Here is a 21,897-nt window from a genome sequence, read left to right as displayed (position 1 = left end):
CTCATTGTAAGTAAAGGAGCATCTGCACTAAGCTAAAATTCACGTCTGTAGCTTCCTCATAATATTTAATGTGATAGAAATGGTGCTGGCTCGGCGCTTTACCCTTGACCAGGGTTTCCTGACCTTGGCATTATGGATATTTGGAGCTGGATAATTCTTTATTTATGTATTCATGTGTTTATTTATTTGTCACCCAGGCTGGAGTGCAGTGGCACGATCACTTCTCACTGAGGCTCGAACTCCTAGGCTCAAGTGATTTTCCTGCCTCGGTCTTCCGAGTAGTTGGGACTACAGGCAATTCTTTTAAGTTTTATTTTATTTTTAATTGACACATAATAATTATACATATTTACGGGGTACAGTATGATGTTTCTATACATGTATACATTGTGTAAAGATCACTCGAGTGATATTTGAGGTAATGAGTATTTATCGAGTGACATTTGAGGTAAGGAGTATTTATCTTACTCGTTACCTCAAATATTTATTATTTCTTTGTGGTAAGAACATTCAAAATCCTTTTTTCCAGCTCTTTTCTTTCTTTAGTTTTAATTTAATTTTATTTTTGAGATGCAGTCTTGCTCTGTCACCCAGGCTGGAGTGCAATGGCGCGATCTCGGCTCACTGCAACCTCTGCCTCCCGGGTTCAAGCGATTCTCCTGCCTCAGCCTCCCTGGTAGCTGGGATTACAGGCACACACCATCACACCCAGCTAATTTTTGTATTTTAGTTTCACCATGTTGGTAAGGCTGGTCTCGAACTCCTGACCTAGGTTATGCACCTGCCTTGGCCTCTCAAAGTGCTGGGATTACAGGCGTAAACCACCACAGTATTTTGAAATATACAATATAATATTCTTAATTATTTTCACCCTACTGTGCAATAGGACACCAGAATTTATTCCTTCTATCTAACTGTAATTGTGTGCCTGTTGACCATCTCTCCTCCTCTCACCCTCCTCCTACTCTCCTTAGCCACTGGTAACCACTGTTCTACTTTCTACTTCTGTGAGATCAGATTTTTTAGATTCCACAAATGAATGAAATCATGCAGTATTTTTCTTTCTGTGTCTGGCTTTCACTTGACATGATGTCCTCCAGGCTCATCCATGTTGCCACAAATGATAGAATTTTATTTTTTATGGCTGAGTAGTATTCTATTGTGCATGTATTCTACATTTTCTTTATCCATTCATCTGCTGATGGCCACTTAGGTTGATTCCATATCTTGGCTATTGTGGATAATGCTGTAATAAATACAAGAGTGAGGACACCTCTTTGACATACTGATTTCATTTCCTTTCAATAAATGCCCAGTAATGGGATCCGCTGGATGATATGGTAGTTCTCTTTGAAGAACCCACTTACTATTTTCCGTAATGGCTGTACTACTTTGCATTTCTACCAGCAGTGTGCAAGCGCTTTTGTTTCTCCATATCCTCATCAGCATTTACTTTTTTCCTTTTGATAATAGGCCTTCTAACTGGGGCGAGGTGATATCTTGTGGTTTTTATTTGCATTTCCTGGAATGAATAGTGATATTAAGCATTTTCTCTTATACCTGTTGGCCTTTTGTATGTCATCTTTTGAGAAATGACTTCAGGTCTTCCATCCACATTCTAATTACATTATTTGGTGTTTTTGCTATTTAGTTGCTTGAGTTTTTAATATATTCTGGCTGTTAATCCCTTGTCAGATGCACTGTTTGCAAATAGTTTCTCCCATTTGGTAGGTTGTCTCTTCTCTCTTATTTCCACTGCTGTGCAGAAGCTTTTTAATTTTATGTTGGAACTGAATAATCCTCGTGGAGAATAATAATATTAACTCTGTGTATTGTAGGATGTTTAGCAGCATCCATGGCCTCTGCTCATTAGATGCCAGTTGCAACCCTAAAGGCTGTGACAATCAAAACTGTGTCCAGACTTGGCCAAATGTGCCCTAGGGGACAAATAGCCCCCAGTTGAGAACCATCGTGCTAGATCTCTGTCCCATCAGGCATAAGGAGGAATTTCTGCTTTCTGGCAAGTTTGAAGAGTGCTGCATCCTATCTCCATATTTCACACCTTGACCTAAGAGAAGAAAGAAATCCTTTTGTCACTGCACTTCACACCCCACCACGATAAATCGAACTCAGGGCAGTCTCCAACAGAAAGCTCCTAAATTCTTTTGTTTTTTAACCGGTTTAACAACTTTCCCTTGCTGTTACCCAATAGATTGCCAGTTTCTCTTTTAATGATTTTGCTGCTGGTAATCCACCTCTCTTTCCCTACTCTTTTGTTCAGAGAAAACTTTTTTTTAAAATTTATTTTTCAGGTCTCTGGCTTACTGGGAAGTGAGATCTTTTTTTCTCTACAATGCAAGTCTCTCCATCATACTGGTTGGAATTGTTCTCCTTGTTGTCACCCCAAACCACACTCCTGAGTTTTCCTGAATGTATTACACAGTATTATGCTCATGCCTCCATCCTTTTATTGTTCATCTGCCAGTCATGCTTTTTGTCCAGTCAGTCATAGAGTTTTCCACCCAAACACACCTGAAAAGAAAACATCCTCAACCATAATCATTTCCACAGTCCTTCTCTACTTGGGAAGCCAGCTGTGTTCTCACTCTTTCCTTCTGCCCACCGTCCCTCTTCACCCAGAGAAAACTGGCATTACTTTAAGGAAGTTGTTCTCATACTTTAGCTTACAGCAGAGTCACCTGGAGGGCCTGCTGAAACATGGATTGCTGGCTCTAACCTCAGACTTCTAATCTGGTTTGGAGTGAAGCCCAATAATTTGCATTTTTAACAAGTTTCAGATAATGCTTCTGCTCCGGTCATCTCATCTTGAGACCACTGCCATAAGGTATAATGGCAGAGAAAAAAGCCCTCCAGGTGAATCTGATTGAGGTAGGGTGCCCACCTACTGCAGGATCGTGGGTTTATTTCCTCCTTTCTCCAAAAGATCAGTGTGTCTTGACAAGTTCCATCCTGCCAGCAATGCCAGCTGAGCTTGGAAAAGGCTATGAAAAATTTCCAAAGCTATGGAACAAAGCTCATGGACTCAAACAAAAATACACAACACTATAACGCACATACATTTTGGTTGTTCTACCCTCTGAGAGGTGAATTTCCAGCTGCACTGACTTTTAGAGGAATGTTTTGCCACAGTCTTTCCACAAAAGAGAGAACATTTGCTTACTTAGAAACTTATGGACATTTATCAAGAAACGGTTACATTCAAAGCTTTCTAAAGAAATCAAGGAGAGACCAGAAGACTTGGAGTGTAAACACCTGGACTCTAGACTGGTTGAATAACCTGGGCGAGTCACTGCATGGCATTTTGCAAATATTCAGTCTTCTCAGCTATAAGATGAGGAATTTAGATTTATTCTCGAGGCCTCTTGCAGTGCTGTGATTCTAGAAACTTCCTTGAGCAAGAACACTGATAGGATCTGGCTCTAGGGTTGGAACATACCTCACTTGAACACTAAAGGGTCTGCTCAAATGTGTCAAAATGAGGCAGTTCATGCCATCCTTTAACATACGGTGCGGTCGGCTGAATAATGAACACCAAAGATACCCAGATCCGAATTCCTAGAACCTATGAATGTTACCTTCTGTGGTGTTAGAAATTTGCAGATATGATTATCTCTTAAAAAGGTAATCTTAAAAAGATTTTGAGATGGTGGGGATTATCCCATCTTATTTAGATAGGCTCCAAATGTAATCACAGGTATTACTCTAAGAGGGAGGCAAAGATTTGACTACAGAAGAGAAGGCTGTGTGATGACAGAAGTTGGGGAGAAAGTGTGATATGATGTGAGGCCACGAGCCAAGGAGTGAGAACAACCTCCAGATGCTGAAAAGTCTGGGAACTGATTCTCCCCTAGAGCCTCCAAAAGGAACCTGCCCTGCTGACACCTTGATATTAGCCCTTTAAATTCATTTCAAGCTTCTGACCTCCGGAACAGAAAGATAATATATTAGTGCTTTTTTAAAGCCATCAGGTTTATGACAGTTTGTTACAGCAGCCATAAAAGATGGGTACATCAAGCTTAGAACAGCATGACACTTTCTTGGTCCCCAAAGTGGAAGTTTTCAATGGAGACGGCTATAGCTGGTAAATCAGAAGGATGACAAATGAATCACATTGCCTGCCCTTCAACATTAGAGCTGCCTTTCTTTAGATCTTAGTTCCATTATCTATTCAAATTGCAATATCTCTGACAGGCACTCTGCCTTAGTAGATAATGGGTTTAGCCCAAGGCTTGGCATATTGTGGATGCTTCCTAGAAGTTATTTTGGTCTTATTGTCAGCTGTGCACAAGGCACCAAGAGAACAGAGGCTGAAGGTGAGGGAAGATGGGAGCATGTAGAGGACCTGTCCAAGCCTACCTCCTCTGTTCCCTGAATTCCTGCCAGGTTCATTCTAGGACCACATACACTTTACCTCATCAAGGCCCTGGGAGAACATTTTTGTTGCTATTGCAATGGGTCAGGATCATTCATTTCTGACTCTACTATCTGTCCTGTTGGCCACAGGGACCCGCCAACACCTCCAAACACAGCCTGTGTCTATCACCTTCCTGGATGTTCTTTGGTCTAATTATCCCTGGCAGCTGATAATCATTTCCTCCAGGCTCTCACCAGGAATCAATGGTGATAATAATAACCATGAGAGCAATCAGATCTGTTTAGTGAAGGTCTACCATGTGGTGAGCGCTTTACACAAAGTCTACCAAATCACTATAGCAACAATTCACAGTAGGTATTATTATAATATCTTCTCATACATAGGTTAACAGAGGCTTAGAGAAATGATCTATTTTATACCAAATCCTACAAGTGATCGATGATGGAACACACATTCAAACCAAACCACATTCACAAACTGTTTCCATTTTGCTACATTGTTTCTGATCAAAAGAAAATGTACCCCCACATACTTAGCACGGTGTTTGGCATATGGTAAAGTCTTAGCATTGGCTTTTATTGATATCATTGTATGTTTATGTCTATGAATATGGCTGCCCATCAGAGTGTACATGGAGCAATGCCCCAGGCATGGTGGCCTAGGGTCCAGCAGATGGAGAGGGCCCCTTTGGCCTTTCCACACCCCATGTCCCTGAAGAGCTTCAAAGCCATGCATATGCTTTTATGCTTCTTTATCCTCCTCCCTCGACATGCCTGATCATTTCCAGAAATGAGAAAATAAACGGGCTGTAGCCAAAAGAATAATGAGTGGAGAAAATGCATGCATAGAGGGTCTGACCCTCTTAGATTGAGCCTCTCTTCACCTGGCATCCTGTCAAGGTGATCTTCTCCCTCTCGCCCTTTAAAGGCCCCTATGCACATCTCTCTGCATGCACTCACATCGTCCCAGAAACCTCCATGCCTTCACCTTCTACCACAAACATACTGGTGTCTGAGAGGCAGAGGAGCTGACAGGCAGTAGGATTTGTGGAGGAAGAAAGAGGACCCTCTCCTGAAAACAAATGTCTCTGGTTATTTTCTCACATCCTTGAGAGAGTTGAACAGGTAAGGCAAGCATGTGACACACATGGTCCCTTCACCCCATCTCCAACCTGTGACAGGCATCACCAATGGATGGTGGCACTCTCCACTGAACTCAGACCAATAAATTGGAGGTAACACAGTAGAGGAAACTCATTTGGCATGCCTAGAATATGACATGCATGTGGAGATGAGGTACTCTGTAATCTCTTCCTAAGTTGTGAATCCACTTAGTAATTTCTGAATTCTACCTTTTCATTAAAGCCCAGGCCCCATCTTATGCATTTTGAGAAGCCACCCCTTATCATACTGTTGCCTTCTCTATATTTCTCTTCTTTGATACTGATATATTCAAGGGAGAATTCAGAGTTTGAGAGAGCTGAAACTTGACAACAGTTTTGTAATATTTTCTATAGAGAAAATGAAAAGATAATTAAATTTTTCCTCTGAGTTGATCCAAATTTGTTTAGAAAAAATTATTTTGGCTTCAGACTTACTATTGATTATGCCATGTAAATTTTCAAGGTGTTCTCTAATTTGGGAAAATCACTATCAATTTTATTTCATACATGAGCTCCAAGATTTTAGAGCATCTCAAGTTTGCTGTACAGTGTGTATTCAGAAACATTATGGTGAATGACACTCATTGACCAGTTTGTCCTAATGTTCTCAAGTTTTACTTCTAAGTGGGATGCATCTAAATATCTAAAACCATTGTGGGCAACTCATCATGCTCTTGCAAAGGGCACCAAGCACATATTGTGGAGCACCAAGTTAGGCATGTTCCTTCCCAAGCACTATGGGTGCAATCACCTCAGTGTGGGCAAAGCGATGTTCCTTCTGAAGCAAGAGCCAGGCCTTCTATTCAGCTATGTGTCTACTATCAGCTCTTCAAGGATGCTGAGAGAGTAAATCCAATTGCTTTACAACAGATAAGAAAACCAAATCCTTGAAAAATATTACTTACCAGAAAGTTGGAGGTAGAGCCTGGACTAGAATTAGGTAGACACACTCTAAGATTCATGCTGTCTCTCCCCTCTGCTTAGGAAGCTCAGCATGTCCTGGGTATTTGATAAATATTCCTAAAGCTCATCATGTACTGGGTATTTGATAAATATCCCTAAATTTTAGTCCTCTCAAAACATCTAGTAAAATGCCTAAAAGAATTCAAATACATATCATTTAACGAATGAATGAGCAACTAAGTGAATGAAGAATATAGTGTTACAAGCATCTCCAAATATTCTGGTTGCTCTTTTTAATTTTTTTATATTAATGGTGTTTCATGTTAATAGCCATGACTTATTTAACTAGATTTCAGGCTTCTTTTTTTTTTTTGCCTTCTGAGATTAAAGTCTTGACGAAATCATAAACCGTAGAATGTCAATACTGGAAGACACCCTAACAATCCTATAATTCAATCCTTTTTTGTATTCAGTGGATAAGGAAACCGAGATTGAAAAAGCTGAAGTTATTTATCCAGGGCCTTAGAGTAGTTCTTCTAAATATTTATCCTGGCCTTTTGTCATACTCTTTAGCATTACAAGACAAGTGCCTATCATTTCCTTTTAATAGGCTCAGAATTTAGAGTCTGAATCTGCCTCAAAATCAATCACTTCAACTGTCCCCCACCCCCTTATTTTTCACTTAAGACATTGGAGTATTTATTAAATATCCTGTGTGTTCAGTGCCAAGAGGAAAGCAGAGACGTGGTCCCTACCCTTAAAGAACTTGTAATCATATATGTTCATAGAAACACATGGCCTTATTTATGACAGGGCATAATTACGGGGAAATTTCGTCAATTTCCCCTGAATTCTGTATGAAATAAAAGTTGTTTCTCTTTTAGATCACAGCTTTTTTTTCATTTTTAAATGAGACATTTGAAGAATGACACCCTAAAAGCTAAGTCATTTCAGCAAGACTGACTGTCTGGAGAATCATATTCTAGCCACATCAAGATGGGGCTGTCACTTTTACAGGTATTATTCATTAAATGGAGCATATCTTCATCTTTGTTCATCGAACTGGCCAAACATAGTTCGTGTGTTTTGTTTTTGTCTGCTATGTCTGTGGGACTATAATTTAAGGGATGGGATGTGAATGGAACAACACAAACCAAACGCTTCCCCCCAAAAATGCTATGATGCGTGTCATGCTAAATGGCCTCAGCCAGTCCTGAAGCAGTAAAATGTGACGAAGAGCATAAGAGTTTGGTTAATAAACATTAATTTAGCAAATGTTTATAAATAATTCTTAAGTCCTTACTATATGCCAAGCACTACTGGATATTCAGAGTCAATAAAGTGGTGAATAAGAGAAAGAGATCCCTGCTTCTATAGAGCTTATATTCTAGTGAAGTAGACAGGTCAAGAACAATAGCAAATCTACATAGTAATAAGCACTATGCAGAGAAAAAAAGTGTTTGATGATAAAGCATAGATTGGAGGATCAGGAAAGGCTTTTCTGGGGTGGGGAGCGGGGGGTCAGGGAGTGACTTGGATGCTGTGATTCAAATGACAAGAAGAAAACAAATGAGGAGGACTTGGGGGAAGAGCAGGGAAGATGATCTGGGCAGAAGGAACATCATGTGCAGCAGCATAAAGGACGAGGCATGGCGCAGAAACAGAACTTAGGCTGGTGTGGCTGGGGCCTGCAGGAGAAGAACAATAGGGCAAAGGTGAGGTCAGAGAGGCAGGCAGGGACCCGACAATGTCAGACTCTGTAGGCAGAGTGAGGAGTTTGGTTCCAACTTCAAAGGCAAGAGAAGCCATTGTAGGGTTTTCAGTAGGGAAGCCACCTGATGTAATTTAAATTTTAAGAAATCATTCTGGATGCTGCTAGGAGAGTCAATTGTAGGGAGGAGGAAGGGAAATAAGGAGGCAAATTAGGAGACAATGGAAGTACTGCATGTAAGAGACAGTGGCCAGTGAAAGGAGATGGGGCTGTCGTATGGACAGACAAGGCTACTTGACTCACTGGCTAGGTGAATCTGATCAAATCAGCCTTCTAAGCATGAATTTCCTTACCTATAAAAAGGGTATAATAATGTCCTCTTGGAAATTTGTTCTGGGGAATAAGTGTGATAATCCCCAGCACATCCTAAATACACGGTGATATTTTAGAAAACGAAAGGATGGTGTGCTAGCAAACTGGATCAGTAGTCAGCAAACTGTGGCCCATTTAGTCCACCACCTGTTTGTGTGGGTAAATTTTATTGGAATATAGCCATGTTTGTTTGTTAGGTATGGCCACTTTCACATTACAATAGCAGAGTTGAATAGTTGCAACAGCAACTATAATGGCCTGCAAAGCCTAAAATATTTACAATTGGGCCCTCAAAATAAAAAGTTTACTGATCCCTGATCTAGATTGTAATAAAGAGTAGAGGGTAGAATGAATGTAAGAGAGATGAGATGTATCTGTACAAGAAGGAGGCAGATAATTCAGAGAAACATTAGTGGTGTGTCATGCACTATATTTTGTAAGTGCTCTGCCAAAGAGAAGGCCCTGGCTGTAAAGACATGATCAATCAAAGAAAGCATTTGAAATAAACTTCAAATGTCATCATCACACAAATCAACCAATAGTATGTAATATTTATATAATGCCCCTATATTTTCATTATGTTCATCAATAATTTTACTAAAATAATTCATTCTAGATGCATAATTTCAAGGTAAGAGAAGGCAAGTAATGGAAAACAGATAGCAATAAATTGGAAGAACCATAAATAAAAGAGAGTTCATCCATGCAGTCAATAAATATTAATTTAGCAAAAAATTTATAGTAGGTCCAGTGCTAGGTGCTGGGATATACAATGGTAGACATGACAGCCACAGTCCTTGCTTTCATGGAACTTCGCGTTCAATGTTTCCTTTTAGGGAAGAACTGCCCCCAGCTCCATATGAGTATCTTTGTGTAAATGGAGAAATACCCTCTCCTCTCGCCTCAAAATACTTTATCTCCATCTGTAAGAAACATTCCAAAAAAGATTAATTTTTCTAGCACCTTAATTGCCATCTGCCAACAATTTTAATATAAATGTTCAACTCTACTGTAATTATGATGTGAATGGCTCTGGGGTATGACAACTTTTTGGAGTATAGAAACATGTTTAACTATATGCAGAAGCATGAAAAGTATGTGCTCAAAACAGAAAGTGATGATAATATGGAAAGAAGGGACTGCCTGGGCTAAAGGTTATGAAGACTGTTTCTCTAGTATCTGTTTACTAAGTTGGTGATCCCTAATTATGGTTTTATTAGTAACCTGCGGGTATCTGGAATAATTTCATATGGCTTTCCAAAACTTTCAATGTGAAATTTAAGCAAGCTATATGCTGTACTTGAAAGAGTAGGCAAGGGGAAGGGTGTGGCAAAATAAAATGATCAGTTACAGGATGTCCAAGTAACCAAAAATCTTGGGGTCTCTCTGAGAGTGGAGCCAGAGTTGCTGCACATAGTTTTGGGGAGTTGTGTTGGTATTTTTCTATTTTTATTAAATTTATTTACTTTCCGGTTTAAATAGAAAAATCCAGATTTGAAGTTCAAGACTCATATCACATAAGTAGTATATGATTAGAATTCCTAGGTGAAGAAGTTCCACACAAGGCCATTAGAAACAGTTTTACAAAATTCAAAGGCTAAAGCAGGCACTAGAATCAAAGCATGCGTGGAGTAGATCAAGTAGCTTCAAGATTATTTTTTCCCTTTGTTCAGAAATAAGATGAAAACATGTATGAATTGAGAGAGCCTGATTCTGGTTTAGAATCAGAATGGAGGAGAGTAAAGGGTGAAACGAGAAAGGACTAACAGGAGTATATGGGAAGAAACAAAAATAAAATATCGTTTTTTGAGACAGGGTCTGGCTGTTGCCCGGGTGGGAGTGCAGTGGCACAGTCGCAGTTCACTGCAGCCTCCACCTCCTGGGCTCAAGCTATCCTCCTGCCTCAGCCTTGGAAATAGCTGGGACCACAGGCATGCACCATTATGCCCTCCTAATTTTTAAATCTTTTTTTTTTTCTTTGTAGAGATGGTGTTTTGCCCAGGCTGGTCTCAAACTCTTAGGCTCAAATGATCCACCTGCCTCAGGCTCCCAAAATGCTGGGATTACAGGTGTGAGATTGAGCACCTGGCCAGATGAAAATATTTTAATTGAAAGTCTGGCCCTCTTTATTCCCCCAAATTCTGTTCTGAAGGTGTCACTTTTTTTATTCGTCTTCCCCTGCGTCCTAGATGCCATGCCAATGAACAAAATAAAGTTTCTCTTTCCTTTTCTTTCCCAAACACCTGCGCTAGAACCAACACAGTTCAATTCACTGGGAATTCAGGCAAAGGTAACAAAGTTTGCTTTTTCTTATTTATAAGTGGCTAAAAGTTACCAGTTTATTTTCTGTCACTAATTAGTTTTGCTTTATGTTAACTTTTAATGTGTATTTTTAAAGATTGATAATACCATTATACATATTGCCGTCACTTTAAATGTTTTTGAAATCCCAGACCAAAGTGAATAAAAAGAAGTGACAAAAAGTTCTAATTAAAATGTGGAGATAAAGTAGAATGAATCACACTGATTATTTTGTCTTCTGTAACTCTACTATGAAGTTTCTTATCCTATTTCATAAACTACTCTGGGACTGGATTTTTTAAAATCAACAATTAGTTATCTCAAATATGTTGAGTCAGACAATGTTTGTCATTTTACAGAATATATCAGATAATCTCTATTTCCTTTCAAATGTTTTAAAAAAACTTAAAGGATTAAGAAATGGAAATAGACACTAAAATAAGTTACTTAACCATATTCTACATGGGATTGCAAAACTAACTTGATAAATAAACATTATACTCTCATTCCACTTGATTTTGATAAAAAGATTGCTAAGCCATGATCTTTATTGTGTATTTAAAAATATGAGTTTCTACCCAGTTGAGACCATACTGGAGGGGAAAGGCCAAAAGCCACAGGAGAGAAAACATTTTGGTTCAACTTTGCGCTTGGTGAGCTGTTTTCCTTCATAAAAGTCACAAATTAAGGGACATATTTCTACATACTCTCATACTCCCCATGGCTGTGGTAAACAAATCTATATCTCTTTGAGAAATGTTTTCTATTACTACTTTTGTGAAAGAAACACACATTCATTAAACATCATCTCTTGAGCTTTACACGAAATTTCTCACAGGCTAAAACTTTCTGTATTAACTCTTGTTTCCTTGTTTCTTGGAGATTTCATAGATACTACGTAAAAAACCAGCTTTTCTCTCTTGCTAATGGTCAGGTAAAAAAATTCTGCTGTTTAAACGTAACTGTTAGTGTCTAATTATAGTAGAAACTACTCTGGAAGGAATAGTGTCTCCGTGTAGCTATGGGGAAATGCCATAAATTCAGAAGCTGAGTGAGGGAGAAAGAGAAAAGTTCAATCCCATTTCTACTGATGGTTCTTGATAACAGTAGGTGGCTTAAGGACAGGGGATTAAATAGTATTGAATCACATAATATGTGACTACTTTTTTGCTTCTCTTTCCCTCCTGATAATTTCAAGGAGAAAGTTTGCATCCAGTTCTGGTTTTCATGCCCCTTTAGTGCTTGCTAAGTTTTCTTTCTAACAGAGAGGGGTTCAGACAGAATACAGAATAAAACAAGAAATGTATAATAATGTTTTCATCCTGTGTGTTTAGTATAAGTGGAAGTGATTTTTCCTAAGGTACTAAAAGAAAATTTCTTTTAAAGATAAATGTGTTTAGAGCTTCCAGATAGCGGAACATGCGGAGGTTTCTGGAGAGTGGTCCCTCAGGGAAGGCATGGAAGCTCTACACCCCTTCCCCCATACCTTGCTCTATGCATCTCTACATCTGTATTCTTTGTAATATCCTTTATAACAAACTAGTAAATGTGAGGTACTATGTCATTCCTTATGATACCAAGTAAAGTGAGAGTCCTGTTGTCCACGGTCAGCCAGCCTGGCACTGTTGGGGAGGCTCTGACCATTTATCCACTACAGGAAACATGACTAGAGTTTGAGCAAATTTGTCCAAATTGGGGGGAGTCTAACTGAAACACCAGAGGCTTATGCATCGCACCATTTGAGGGACCTAACCGTATGACCACAGTGTCATCATGAGGAACAGACCAGAATCTCCAGCTTCAAACACTGGATGCCTAGGAAGGAAGATCTATGACTACAGACAGAAATCTGGTGGCTCTAATTGGCCAGTCATGGTCTGTGTGACCCTGACTCGGTGGCTATATTTCCTTGTACCTCAGCTTCCCTTTAATAAAATGGGATAAGGGTTAAAATATGTGTTTAGATAAAAAGTAAATTAATGTAAATAAAAACATTAACAAAGGTAGTGCAAGAACGTGACAAACTACAGGGTCTGGTGGCTCACGCCTGTAATTCCTAATGCTTTGGGAGGCCTAGGCCAGAGGATTGCTTGAGCCCAGGAGTTTGAGCCCAGCTTGGGCAACATAGTGAGACCCTGTCTTTATGAAAAATCAAAAAATAAGCTGAGTGGGATGTCTCGTTGCTGGTAGTCTTAGCTACTCAGGAGGCTGAGTGAGTTATGATTGTACCACTGCACTCCAGCCTGGGTGACAAAAAAAAAAAAAAAAAAAAAAAGACAAATGCTATGAAGTGACTGAGTTTGGAACCCGATGTTACAGTTCTCTAGAGATTAACTCACTTTCCACCAGACTTCATCTTAAACAAACAACAAAAAAGTTTCCTTCTTTTCTTTCTCCCTTCTTCCTTTCTAACCTCTATCATTTAACAAAATGGATTCCTAGCGTGTATAATGTGCCTGACGTTGTGTTAGGCATTGCAAACTCAGAAATGCAAAGATTAGTAAATATATCATCATCTTTCTTCTTAACCTTCTGAATCTCACTGGAGAGATAGAAGTGTAAACAACTATTCTACAGTTAGAAATGTGACGTGCATGCAAGGTATAGTAGCCTAGAGGAGGAACAGTCAATTGGGAAGCAAGGGGAGGTGTCAGATTTCAACCTTAGGAATCAGTTCTACGAAATACAGTCCAAGTTCATAACTACACCCTTAATTTATTCGGCAAACTTTGAGTGAGCCAGACGCTGCATTAGGTCATGGTGATTTGGACATGAAAAAGATAGTCAAAGCATCAAGAAGCACATGATTAAAATGGGACACAGGCAATGAAAGCAATGGTTATATAGGTCTATAACCCTTATCTGAAACCCCTGAAGGCAAATAGGTTTGCAATTCAGAATTTTTAGAATAGTGATATGGTATACACACTATATGTTACATAATACCAGTAAAAGGGCCTGGGGAAGTACTTCATAGTTAAGACATAGAACTAGTCGCACTAAATGGGATAAAAACTATAAATAACCTGATATCAATTCTGTTTAGGTTTCTAGTTTTTGTAATTGTTTAGATTTCTGAATTGCAGAAAATGTTTGGGAACATATTCTTCAAAATCGTTAGAGGTATGCTGCAGGGTGTTTTGGCAGAACAAAGGGCAACAAACTACATTGTAATAGAAAAAGAGTCAGGCCTCCTCGAAGATGTATTTTCTGAGAGGAGTCTTGATGGATGAATAGGAGTTAACCAGGCAGAGAAGATAGGTGAAGCAGAGAACTGGAGGATGGGGAAAAGGGTTTTCTAGGCAGAAGGAATGGCTTGTAGAAAGACAATGGCCTTGGTGTTTGTGGGGAACTACAAGTATTTCAGAATGGCTGTGTGTGTGTGTTGCCTGAGGTAGAGGGAGAAGGGAATGGAGATGGAAATGCTGATGGAGAGCAACTGAGATCCAGCGGAAGAAGTGGACAAGGACCCATGCTGAGTTAACCTTTACTGTGAAAGATAGAATGAGCTACTAAGTAATTATTTAACATTGTATAAACATATGAACAGATTTGAAATTTTAGACAAATCATAAGATTGGACAGAGCTGATACACTACACAAAATTAGGAGGATATTGAAGTTGTCCAGGTAAGAGATGATGAGAAAATGCAAGTTGGCATGGTTTGGCACATAGTAATTGCTCAATAAATCATAGCCATTAGAGAATCAAAGGCAGGGATGTAGTGGAGATGTATAAGAAGGGACATTTAAGGGCTCAATATCTGATTGGATTGGGAGGTAGGGGGCAGAGACTCCTCCCCTGACTTCAAGGTCTTGCTTGCTTGGTGGTGCTAGGCTAGGGAGCATTGGTAGAGTACATGATTCTGTTGTCCTTGGGGGTAGGAAAGGAGAAATGATGTTTTCCCTTTTGGATGAGAAGAAATTGGGTTTGGAATTCAGGGAAATTGTCTTAGTTGGATTTGGGAGTCATTATGTGATAGCTAAGCCTTAATGTGAATGAGATCACAAAGAGATAGTGCATGATGTGAGAAATAAGGCAGACCGAGGTCAAAATCCTAGAAGATGTTTAAGGAGGAGATAACAGTCAGCCATACCAAATGATCTTGAAAAAATAACCTAGACATGGTCTAGAAAAGTCTTTCATGGCTGTGGCAAAGAGGAGATCAACCATAACTTGAAAAGAGAAGTTTCAGTAGCTGAGGAAGGGCAGAGGCCTGATGACTACAAATAAAGTAGTGTGCAAGTGAGAAAATAGGGACCCCAGTGTCAACGACTATCCCTTCAAGATACTTGGCTGAGAAAAGAGAAACAGAGAGGAGGACAAACTTAGAGACAAACGTAGGCTGCATGGAAAGATTTTTGATTTAATTTTTAAAGGTAGGAGAGATGTTGCCAGACTGTCAGTTACTTCTTCCAGTTAGCTTTTCAGCTGTGTTGCAGCGTGCCTCTGGAGGAGGGGAAGTGTCTTTGATGCTCCGGAACACAACGTATTTCTCAGAAACAGCCAGATCAACAGACTTGCCTGGAATAGCTCTGCAGGGAAGCACCCCTTTCTGAGCTTCTCTCCCAGGTGCTGCTCCTTGTGCTAACTTCCTGCAGAGTTTTTTTTCTCCCTCTATTGTCCACCTGGCTGGCTGCTTGCCTCTTGTTTAAGACGGCTCTGTGGCTGTATGGGCGCCAGGGAGTTGGCTTGTAAAATACCTGTGTCTGTGCAGGCTTTACCAAGGTGATGCACCTCCCAAACCACTAGCACCTGGCCCTTGTAGTCAGTATTGTCTGCTTCACACATTCAATTTGGGCAACCAATTCCTATGAGTGCCTGAGGGAATAGAGAACTAGGCTAGGCACAGTGAGAGATAAAAGAAAACAGGACTTTTGCCCCAACGGACCTTAAAATCCAAGGCATAGGATAGCCTTGGAAATGATGACGACAGTGGTTCTTAAATTTCTGGGGACACACAAATCCTTTTGAAAAGTTGATGAAAATGATGTGCTTTCTCCCTATGAAATAGCACACGGAATTTAACACAAAATTTTAAGGGGTTTATGGACTTGCTAAATTCTGAAGTGGTTTATAAAGCTCATGTTAAGAATGCCTAAAGAGTTATTGTCGCTCTATTAGTGTGTGACCTTGGCTAAATAATGTTTCTGAGACTCAGTTTCCAGATTGTGCTGCCTGTCTTGCAAGGGTTTTGTGAAGACTAAATGAGACAACATGAATAAAGTGCTTAGCACAGGGTCCAACACAGAGCTAATGCCCAATAAATGTTATTTCAGTTTAATGTGTGTTACGGAGAAAATGAGCAAGGTGTTAGATGGGACACATAGCTAACTCACTGCAGTGTTCTCTGGTAATAAAGTCATTCCAGTATTTAGTTGTTACTTGTTAGCAAAAGTGTGTTTCCCATACTTTAGTCATTCCCTGCCTACCTTTTGAAATTTTGCTTATCCCAGTCCCACCTGGACAATTACCCTTTAAAAATATTTTTTAAACATATATACTTTCTAGGAAAGAACTTCTGGATCCCTACCTTAAATAGAAAACTCACTTTCACTTGCCTTAAATAGAAAATAACAGTAACAATTAACAATGGAACTAAACAATGAAAATGAAACAATGTTATAAATTCCAGTTAGATACCAGTGCTCACCTAGGGCTTTGAGCCTGGAGCCTGCTCTGTGATAAAAGGGAGTTTACTGTCTGAGAGAGAATACTTTCTCCTTTTATACAGAAGAACTGAAAGAATCCAAAAAGGAATCCATTTCTTACTATGTGATTCACTGTCATTTAATGCCCTAGCCCTGCTCGGTGTACCGACTAGACGTATCTTCCATGACTCCAACTGAGATGTCCTCCCTTTAGGAGACATTACATGAGGGCAATTGCTCCCCTCGCCCCATACCAACTAGAACAGTAAATTCTGTGGGGGCAGTGGCCTGATTTCCACCTATCCCGCCGGCCTTGTCCAGGACAGGAGTGCAGCAAAATCCTTATCATATGAGCTCCTAGAAACAAAGACACTCAGAGGTCCCCTGCTCCCCATTCTGTTGCTGGATCAGGCTCAGTGCCTCCCTCCCACCCCTGACAGCTCCAGAGTTTAATATTTTAATTGGGCACGTAGCTGAAGCAATCTGCGTGCTGCCAGGACCTCGGTGGAGTGGAAGGGAGGCTGTAGGCATTGCTCGGAAGCTATCTGCCTGGGAAACATTGCTTTTACATAGATCGTACGCTACAGATTAATAATAATAAAAATGGAAAAACACAATTGCCTAAAGATGATTTTATTCCCTTAAGCCATGTTATATTATTATTATTATTATTATTATTATTATTATTATTATTATGGGGATGGGTAATGAAACTCTTTTCAGCAGCCCGGAGGAAAGAGGACTCGCCCTCCCTGTCTTCCTGGAGCTGCCTCTGCTGCTCCTAGTCAACCTAAGGCCATCTGCCTCTTACCCTGGCCCCTGGGCCCTGGCCGACTGGATGTCATCGCGGGGAGCTGGGTGCAGCGCAGCCTGGGCCTCCGGCCCAGCCGCGCCTCTACCTGAGCCGGGCCCGCCCCCCACCGAGCACCGGCCCGCGCGGGCACCTGGCGGTCGCAGCGGACACAGCAGAAGGAGGAGACGCCGCGCTGGGCGGGCGTCGCGGGGCCGCGCTTGGTGTTCCAGAGCCGCGGCCGAACTTTTTCCCAAGAAGTCCCACGTTTGGAGGCCGGAGGAGCGGGACGGGGAGGAGAGACTAGAGTTCCTGGAAGGAGCAGCAGCAGCAGCAGCAGCAGCAGCCCCGCAACATGGCCTCCTCCGCCTCCTCCTGTCCCGCGGGCACCGAGGACTCCGCTCCTGCCCAGGTGAGCGCCGCGCCGCCCCCCTACCTGTGGCTGCCTTCACCCAGGGGCACGCGGGGACCCGGGCGGGCGGGAGGCCCGGGCCGGGGGGCCTCAGGAGTCCTGGAGACTCCCTGGAGTCCTGCCCTCGTGGGGGTGCCAGGCGGCGCCGCGAGGCTCCGGGAGGGCGAGCGGAGGGGACCCGGTTCCTGCGGATCGTGGGGGTCCAGTTGCGCCTGGAAGTTGCGGCCCGGGACAGAGGCGAGAGCTCGAATTCGGTCCCAGTGCTGGAGCATCCCCAGGAGAGAGGGGGGCCCAAGGACTTGGGGCTTCTGCTTGGAAACATTCGCCTGGAAAAAGAAAAGCGGGCCCCGGGCTCAGGACGCCCTCACCTCGGTCTCTCGTCTTGGGGCTTCTCTGTTCCTGGCTCGCCCCTCCAACTCTGTGCCAGGCTGAACCCTTCCTAAGGACACGACTGAAACAGGCTGTAGAGGCTGCACGTTTGGCGGGGAGGAAATCACCTGGTTTGTAAATCACCTGGCTCTGAAAGTTACCTTCAGAGTTAGGCGTTTTTTTATTGTTGTTGTTGCTTGTTTTGTTTTCTTTTCTTTTTTGAAAGTGAGTCGATTTAACTCCGTGAAAGTATAGAATATACTTTATAGATTGAGACAGAAACGTGCAGAGCAGGGTGGCTATCGTGGCAGTGCCAGGGGGTGGCTTTGGTGGGTTTACCTTCTCTTGGATCTCCGAGAGCCTTGTAAAGGCATGCAAACAAAAACACGAAGTAGAAATCACCTGACGAGCAAAACCGCTGCATCAAGATAGTCTCCTTCTTCCCACCCCACACCCCTCAGCAGATTGCCACCTTTACGCCCAGAGGCGTTTAATAGCAATTTTGGTGCTGCCACGGTGTGTATAATGTGGCATAATTGGTTTAAAACACTCGCTTATGTTTGCATGTGCATAGAATGGCTAGGGAAGGGTTTCTGAGAAACAGTAGTCGTCCTGGGAAGGGGGGTTGGGGAGACAAATGAGAGGGTGAGGAAGGAGACTTAGCTTTCACATACCTTTTAGGACTTTGGTGTTTTTTTTTTTTTAAATTGTGGGCTCGCATTACCTATTTTCGCAAAAGAATAAGTACTACGTGTTTTAAAAGTGAGACACTTGTGAATCGTCTTGAAAACAACAGTTCACCTAGTTTTAAGTTACGTAGAATTGCCCTTGAAACACAAATCTTGCCCATGTCATGTTTTTCCTTTAGTTGTTATCTCTAAAAATCCTCAGGGAATCAATGAGAAGTCTTCAAAAGAAGACCCTGAAGTTTCGACCAAGTCAGCTGGTGGTTTTGATTGCTACCTAGATTCTGATTTTGATTTTGCTTGCTTGAGAGTGTGGGTTGTCTAATTTTGGAAGAGGTCACTTTCTCTCATTAGTAAAAGCATAGAAGAGTCATCCTGGGGTTACACCGGACTTCATTCCAGGAGGGTAGGTCAGGGCAGGTAGGCTTTATAGGGAGGCAGTCTCAGATTGGACACAGATTGCTGCTTTAGCAGTTCAGGCAGCCTTATAATCTGCTGACCTGGGCTCAAACCGGTGCATGTTTAAGGAAGCAAATTTCTGTATTGAAAGTGAATGTAAAGTTAAAACCACAGTTCTGAAACAAAAACTGACTGAAGCAAAACAATCCTTTGAATATCTCCAGATCAGCTACTAATATCTGGAGGGCCAGCTTCTCTTAGTTCTCAAATCAGTGGAGGATAAATGAGTTTTGAATTTGGACTGTAGTTAAATTGTTATTTATGATGGTTCTCAGTGTTCTTTTTGTTAAGACATAAATAAATATGTTTCATAATCTACACAGTGATGTGTTAGGCTCCATAGCAGATACTGTAGCTCAAGATCCTTCAGACAATGTAAAGGCCAATGGTGTGTTTTGGAATCCAAGGAAACAGTGTGGATTCTGAATCTGTTTGTGTTTTTGTGGTGGTGTTTGTATTAGTGTATGTATATCTGTGGTTTTCTTTTTTTCAGTACTTAATTTTTTTTCCTTTTTACAGTGTTCATGAGTTTAAAGAAAGTAAGTGTGCCTAACTCTAGAATAATATGTTGATAACTGAGAAGAATATAATTGTTATGGACTCTCAGCAGTTTTTCCCAGGTTAATCTCCAATTAGTTACTTCTTTAAAGTTATTCATTTTTATGCACAAGATGTCTGTATATTTTTGTAGAATGTGTTATTGTAATTATAGGGAATCTGTATAATCCAAATTGGAGATTATATGATATTCTAGCCTATGTAAATGGCATTTTTACCTTTTTGAATGAAGTAAATACCTGAAACTGACGAGTCCAACTATCTGAAACTTTTACACAAGATTGATTTAGAACACAAAATGATTTTTAATTGGAATGTTTAGCCTTGATACAACTTCCCCAAACTCACGTTATTAAAGTTTATCCTTCTAGAGAGATCAAGGTTACTAAAAATCTAATCAGATCTGAAGTAACTTTTCCCTGTATGTATTGACTGGGCTGTTGTTCACCTAACTACATCCTTAGAACTTGCAAATGTGAATGCCAGTCAGATGCTGGGTTAATGTTGAGGTACTTGGAACAATAGGGCCACTTAATTGCAATTTTTTATTTTCATCCTTTGTTGACATGTGAAAATAGCTTAAAAATTTTCAATTGCCTTCTATCCATGATACAATTTTAAAAGTTGTTTTAATATAGTCTACTTTCTCCTAGACATGTGTTTTAAGTACTAGAAGCTCAGCTGTTATTAGTTATAATTTGAAAGTTCTGTTAGAATAGGCATGGTGGTTTATGCCTATAATCCCAGAATTTTGGGAGGTCGAGATGGGAGGATCACTTGAGCCCAGAGTTCGAGACCAGCCCTGGCAACATAGCGAGACCCTGTGTCTACAGAAAATGAAAAAATTGGTAGGGCATTGGGGCAAGTGCCTGTAGTCCCAGCTACTCTGGAGGTTGAGGTGGGAGGATCACTTGGGCCTGGGAGGTTGAGGCCGCAGTAAGTGATAGTCATGCCACTGCACTCCAGCCTGGGTGACACGGTAGAGTGCAGTGGAGTGAGACCCTGTCTCAAAAAAAAAAAAAAAATCTTTTAGCATTAAGTACAGTATTTATTTGAAGACCATGCATCTTTTTTCCTGATTAGACTCTAAAAGATGTGGTAACATTTCCAAAATCTACATGCATGGTTGAAATACATCCCGGACACTTGTCTCAGCATGCTTGAAGGTGGACAAACAAAATTCTCCAAAGGGTTTGTCCATTCAAAAAGACATAGATTTTTCCAGGAGTTGATCAGATTCCTGTTTGACTATGGGAGTGAGATCAGTGGTACCAAAATAGAAGTAATTTGTTGATGTTTTATGGAAATTACTCCTGAATTTTCTCTCTTAGGATGGTCTTATATGGTTTAATTACCAAGTGTCATGTGGTGTGATGGACAAGAAGAAAGCAATCAGATGAAAGTTATGTGTTCAGTTCTGAGTAGATGGTAGTATTTTTCCCAGAATAAACTGCTTCTAGTATTTGATGTATATTAATAACCTGAGGCTAAATGATCTAGTGTTTGGAGCTAGAGCTTTAAAATATGAAATAAATTATTTTGGTGTTTTCTTGATCAGATGATGCTTTGGTACTGTCATTTTCTGATGACGTTAAGAGAAGGGAAGTAATGAAAAATTGGCCCTAACATATATTTTGGACCTGGCTTGATAGGGGAAGTTAATTTGAATGCCAGAACTGAAGTTAATTTGGATGCCATTGTTGAATTAAGAACTATGTGTTGCTAAACTGGAAAGGCTATTTTCCTATGTGTTTTGAAGATAACTGTGGTGATTTATTGGTAGCTATTATGTCATCTAGCTTCATTTCTGGGCTGTGCTATTTCTCTGGGGGATGCCGAGGCTTCATGCTAAGGATATGCTCTACAAGTGTAGGGCTTCTCTTTCCCCACTTTTTTCATGTCATGATGCTTTATAGGGAATCTGGCAAAAAGCAGCTATGTGACTGCAGTGTTGCTCATTATCATCAAACATAGGGCTTGATACACATTAACTCCAATTAATGTTTGTTAAGTTAAGAATCTAAAAATGATAAGGACCTGACATTCAGATTTAGTAGCAAGTTCCTTTATTTAAACAACATGTACTTTTGAGCTCCTATCATGTAAAAGGCACTCTTAGGTACACA

At 40.7% G+C, this 21,897-nt stretch overlaps 1 long non-coding RNA gene across 1 annotated transcript; it reads right to left on the bottom strand.

The window, feature by feature from the left end:
* Positions 1-9,114: 9,114 nt before the first annotated feature.
* On the bottom strand, positions 9,115-17,392 carry LOC131383040 (uncharacterized). The gene is made up of 3 exons (XR_009212746.1): positions 17,309-17,392; positions 16,500-16,585; positions 9,115-9,467 (listed from the first exon to the last, which is right to left on the bottom strand). It is a non-coding gene; the product is annotated as an uncharacterized LOC131383040 (long non-coding RNA).
* Between the last annotated feature and the right edge of the window lie 4,505 nt (positions 17,393-21,897).

The sequence above is a fragment of the Hylobates moloch genome, unplaced genomic scaffold (genome assembly GCF_009828535.3).
Source record: "Hylobates moloch isolate HMO894 unplaced genomic scaffold, HMol_V3 SCAFFOLD_3, whole genome shotgun sequence".
NCBI lineage: Eukaryota > Metazoa > Chordata > Mammalia > Primates > Hylobatidae > Hylobates > Hylobates moloch.
Note: the sequence above shows the minus strand (reverse complement) of the source record. Positions and strands in the feature narration are given on the sequence as shown.